Below are 6,406 nucleotides of genomic sequence, written 5' to 3'. Positions count from 1 at the left end.
TTACAAGTTTCATTTTCCTCTTTTCATCTCGCTCCTAAACTCTCTGTAAATCATGTTGACCTATTCAGTCACTATAGCTCTCTTTAGAGCAAAACACTAACATATTGCACACCGTGTAGTATGCACCAAGTACTGCCAAACATCATTTTAAAATAGTATGTGAAACAGTTGGCTTTATGCTACAATAAACAACAAAAAACCTGTTAAAAATTCGTGACAGCTGATGCGTGATGATTTCCATAAGAAAGAAAAATCACAGGTGACATGCCTCTAAAATCTCAGTATGTCTAATAAACATCGATGAGATTAAATGGAGTCAAATGGAAACCTGTGATTGCATTGCATTGTGGGATACATAGCACCAACGTTCAATGCTAAGGGTTAGATGATGTTTGTACAATTCTGTGTTACGGATACAACAAAGTAAAACATCAAGCATGGAACAACCCTGATAGCACACATACATCTGGCAAACATCTATTTGACGTCTGCATTTGCATTTGCAATACATAGTTTGCCTTGTCTCTGAGACGCCTGCAGTCATATGTCATATAGACATCTAGAAGATGTCCGTAAAATGTTTAGAATGTAAGTAAAAATTCTCTTTCTAAGATGTTTTGTAGTTAATTTTACACGGCAGATGTTTTCCAGATCTCCAGATCTTTAGCAGACATCTTAAAGACGTACTTGTGCTATCTGGGCAAGCTTTAGACAAGCTGTTTGATTTGTTGGCATCTTAATCTTCGGCCACTGACAGACGGCGTGGTCAGCTTTGGCAAATGGAGATTCATTAATATTTTCACCTGAGTGGCAATAAATCTGGGGCATTTCTCGATGAGGCGGCAACAAACCTTCATAAATCTGTGAGATTACAGGACGATATTTCACCATCTTGCATCTATTTCTGCCAGTCGCCTAATAGCCTGCTTCGATCCCTCACGTTGATAGCTCATGAATCGAAGATTTGTTTTCAAAATGTCAACGGTGCAATATGCATCTCACTGACAGCCGCAAAATGCCCTTTAATTATTTATTTAGCCTCGCTGTCAGTTTAAAGTCTGAAGACGAGAGGACACGCGAGCATGAGATGGTGGCATTAATGTGAAGATCTTATGAAATATTCCCAACGGCTTGAAGCTTATTGAGATCAAAACAACAGGAGAGCAAAATTGACTATTGACGAAATGTCCTTGCAATCTGCTACATTGTGTAGCTCAATTGTAATTCAATTGTCTATTTACAGTGATGGATTTGTATGTTGGAGGCATGAGTTAAAAGGATACTTCACCCAATAATAAAAATCCTGTCATTACTTAATCACCTTTGAGTTATTCCAAATGTATTTACATTTCTTTGTTCTGATGAACAAAGAGGAAGATATTTGGACCAAACAGATCTCAACACCCATTTACTCCCTAGTAGGAAAGAAACAATGCTAGTCCAAAGTGCCCAAGAACAGTTTGCTGTCCTACAATCTTCCAAATGTCTTCATTTGTGTTCAACAACAGAAAGCAATTTTTCCTACTATGGGAGTAAATGGGTGTTGAGATCTGTTTGGTTATAAGCATTATTCCAAATATCTTTCTATGTTCATCAGGACATAGAAATTTATACACATTTGGAACAAATCAAAGGTGAGTAAAGGATGACAGAATATTCATTTTTGGGTGAAGTATCTCTTAAAACTGATGATGTGATTTGCCAATCTGAGACATTCTCCTCTGTTTCTCAGTAGAAATCTCAGAGACACATGTGAGCCTTATGCAAAAGTTTCCATTAGCTCTCTATTTCATCGATGACTAGGAGACGTTATTGAGATATTACCTCGTCTGTGATTTTTTTTTGTGGACTTTTTTGATTTACTGGAGACCCGTCAGCAACAACCCATCGTTACATCTTAGCAATTGCATATCAATGTGCCTTAGGATCAAGCACCAAGCATGTTCTCTAAATTTAATCTTAAAATTAAGCCTAAGAAACGAAAGAACCCTAGTCCTGATGGTTAAATGCATAACAGAATTTCCACATTTACTCTTGAATTGTGGTTGTGAAATCTCGAGCAGCCAGCAGAGCAGCAGCCAGCAGGCATCATAAGCCATATGCAAATCACTCCGCCTGTCTGCCTTGTTAATATTAAACATGGGTTATTAGACAGAGCAAAAGCTGACCCCTGGAGCGCCTCACCAAACCTCCTGAATAATGAATGTCCTCTGATTATGTTAATAAGGAGCAGTGAAGTGGGGATTCGCTCGGGGTGGCGGATGACTCAAACACTCAGCTCTCCTGTCAGCTCAATCTGTGTTATAGGCTTGTTTTATTTCTTTCAATTCCTGAAAGCGTTTTTAAGTCTTGACATAAAGACTACCAGTGTGACACTATACACTTTGCAATAACCCAATAAATATGACAAGAATTGTGCATTTTGAGAATGCTATCATGTGCGAAACACACATAAATACACAGTTGTTATAGATTTCAGCTTCTTTGAAAGCAGTAAAAGCACTGCTCACCTCAACAAGTTGCATCAAGGAAATGTTCAACAAAATTCTAATGCTTCCCTTATCAACCAGAAGCATTTACATTTACACTTATGCATTTGGCAGACGCTTTTATCCAAAGCGACTAACATTGCATTATCCTACATATACTTAGGCATATGCAATCCCCTGGGCTCGAACCCACAACCTTGCGTTGTGCTCATACCACTGAGCTACAGGCAAGCTCTAATAGAAAATGCATTTCTTACAGTAAATAACATGGGGGTAATGTGTTCGAAAAAATGACCATGAGCTGAGTGTTTTAACCTGTCCTCTGCTTGACCCCTTGGTTCTGGGTCTTCGATTTCTTCTGGTTTTCTCTGGGGAGGGAGAAAGAGTCAAAAATAAATGACCAACCCATCACGGGAAGAAAGATCATATCTGTCACTGCTGAACAGAAGTGCCCTGTGAAACCCATCAAGGATAAAGACGGCCGGCAGGTTTTAGTCTTTGAAAAGCTCCAGAAATCCTCTGATCAGCATCTGATGGGGTAAACTGTTCATTTTTTACCTTCAATATATCCCCAAGTAGAATATGATTGCCAGAATAATGGCTTTGTGGGTCTGGTGAGAAGATTAATATGATATAAATGATATGGATCAAAAATGGGATTTGGTTTAGCTTAGAATTTCTCTTAAACAAGAAGCTATTTTTATTAATACTAGCCCTGCAGGAAAAAAAACTGTCTGGACCAGTTTGATATTCTAGCGAGTCAGACTCAAACCACTATTGTACACTGACACTTTTAATAAACTCCTCAAAAATGGCCAGCAGAAACTTTTTTTGGTTTAGGCCTATTTGGGTGAGACCCAGACAGTTTGATAAACGTATCTAGGCGTTTACAGAGATGCCACAATGTCTGGTAAATCTTATCTCAACAGCGGTGCATATTGGGAAGGGCAAGATTAAAGATTTGTATTTGTAAACGCATAAGCGCACAGTTCTACAACCAGTTGTGAAATGTAAGTCTGGCTGGCATGCTCTACAGATTATACAAGAAACTTTTTAATATTTCTATCAATTTACAGCTAAAACAGACAAAGTGCAATGTGCAAAAGAATGGATTAACCGGTGAATAGGAGTTTTTTTAATGAAAAGCCCAATAACATTAGAAGAGTATATTTGCGAAAACACGTAAAAACACATAAACAAAATTGTTCAAAAATAAAGTTTTTATTGGGATAGTTATTGTGATGGTTTTTGAGTTTTTATTGTTTAATCAAAACAGCCCCAATGCAGTTTGATTGATGTTACTTGGAAAGCACAAAAAAACGTTGATTTTTTTAAACAAAGTGATCAGGGTTTTTTGCAAATGTACTCTTCAATTACATTTCTAACCCATTCAATGATTTATGACCTATGTGGTGTACAAAAATGCTCAGTCTATGATAACTTATGTACAGTTAGAAAATTACGTTATTAGATTTTCATGTGAAAACTCAGAAATTGATTCATGAATGTAAATTGTACATTATTATTTATTGGAAACGTAAATTACATTTTTTTTCTATTTTTATATTAGTATCTTACCCTTCCCAATATGGCAGCACTTTTGACACAACAGACCAAAGCATTCAATGCACCATCTATGTATGTCTATGGTCATTCTGATCTGAAACAAGTGTCAGGCAATTATGAAAACATTAGCATTCATGTGCGTTCAGAGATATTTAAAGGTCTACTAGGGACAAGTCGCTCATAAAAAGCGATTGGTTTTACAGCTGGGATGGTGTAATTGATTTTTGTTCTTGATGTTATTACTGGCAGACAGCAGCACCTGTGAGGTCTGCTAATCTCTCATCTTACCTACAGCTGCTTCTTCACCAATCACCGCTGCCAGAGTAACAGCTTCATAAAATTTCACGGCTCGCCATCTGCTCAGATCTTTACCCATGGCAGCATCAACACGTCTGATCTCAGACGCAGAGTGACACAGGTGCTTTGTTTCTCTTAAATAAGAACCGTTCACTTTATTGAATGGTGCTTTCATTTGTCTACAAACGTCCAAGATATAAACGCATCTCAGTTATTTTTTCATGAGTCCTTGCAGCGCTCTTATGGAAATTGGTAGTAGAAGTGACAACACTTATAGAAAACAGGGCAGACTTTTTTTATCTTCGCACAGAGGTTGAAACCTAAAAAGTATGAACATTTTCTAAAAATACCTAATTGACTTCAAATGCTGTTTAGTGTAGGAATGTCTGATTTAAGAAAGACGATCAAAGTGACGCCTTCCTTCCCTCTACATCTACATCTGGCAGTAATATAATAAAAGAGTCTGATCTTCTTTTCCTCCCGTTTAATAATTCTTTGTCTTATTTTCGCTCCTTATTTCTGAATCTACACGCAATAGCCTCAAGCGGAGGTCTCACACCCCTGCAGTGTGATGAGATTGCTGTTCGTGTAATAGTCGAGCAGAACGAAAAACTAAAGATTATTATTATGATGATGAATGGGGAATACAGAGAGAATATTGTGGGTTTCCGTTGCTAAACGGTTTCTGCACTCGTTTACATAGAATGAATGATGGATAAATGGATGCTGGGACCTGGGTACCTTAACCCTTGGACTGTCATAGAAATCTGTTCGGAATGGAATATAAGGCTACAACTGCAAATGCTTCCTAGTTAAAAAATATTAAATAAGAAAATGAAAAATATAAAAATATAAAAATGAAAAAAAAGATCAAAGAGTAGTCAAACAGTTGTTAGGCATCCACATTCATAAACAAATTACAGTGTGTTTTTTTAACTAAATTGTTGAGTATTCTTTCAGATCTAGACAGCAAAGAAGCTCACTTTGCACTGATATTGCACCCAGTAGCTAACTTTTACTCAATTAGTTTTCTATGTTATGAAGACATGACAGACGATCAGATTTCATGCAATAATTGTTTTTCTGCTTTCACAATTATCAGCTCAAAACCAGAGAAGCTCGAGGTGAAATAATACAGAATTTGCAATCGAAGGTGATAAGAAAACGTGGGCAAAATCACCTTCTCTGTGAGCAAACAGGTGTTTCATTTGCATAACTGCACAGCATGCGCGTGAAAATACATGTGACACCTCCTGCATGTTCTCTTGGTACACGAGCCAGGACGTCTTGAGCTGGATTGATAATGTGTTGCCATAACAAACTTTAAAGGAATGACTTAAAATATATATTCAATAAGACTAAAAAGCATTAAAAGATGCTTATCTATTTACCTGTTTTTACAATTCAGTAAGATCTATGGATAATCTGAATGGTTTGATGGTTTTAGGGCTTGTCTCTTCTACTCGATATGGACCATACACCAACGAGCTATACAAAACACAGAATAAAAAGAAATATTTTACTATCTGCATATAGGAATTAAAAACACGGGTGAGTGACCCTGGACCACAAAACCAGTCGTATGTCCAACGGGTATATTTCTGGCAAAAGACGAAAATACATTGTTTGGGTCAAAATGCTACATTTTTATTTAATGCCAAAAATCGTTAGTATATTAAGTAAAGATCATGTTCTACGAAGATATTTTGTAAATTTCCTACCGTAAATATATCAATACTTTATTTTTGTGAGCGGATCCCTCAAAATCGCGAACAAAAAATGGTCAGAAACAAGCCTACAAACTTACCTCGCTGCTGTCCGCTCTATGAGAACTACCCATTCAAGTTTGGTATCTATGTAAAGTCTAGAGTTCCCGCTTTCAGGTTTGTCTACTCTCTTCTATGTCATTACAAGGGTAAGCCAATAGAGAGTGTTAAAACAAACCTGTTTCTTTTTAGCAACGGCCTGCAATAGCGCATCTAATTGGCTGCCAATTTCGTCACGTGCACAATCCGTAATGATCGCGGTTCAAAACATGGATTCTGAGATAGCGC

This window comes from Triplophysa dalaica, chromosome 4, assembly GCF_015846415.1.
Source record: "Triplophysa dalaica isolate WHDGS20190420 chromosome 4, ASM1584641v1, whole genome shotgun sequence".
In the NCBI taxonomy this organism is placed as follows: Eukaryota; Metazoa; Chordata; class Actinopteri; order Cypriniformes; family Nemacheilidae; genus Triplophysa; species Triplophysa dalaica.
This window is presented reverse-complemented; position numbering follows the sequence as displayed.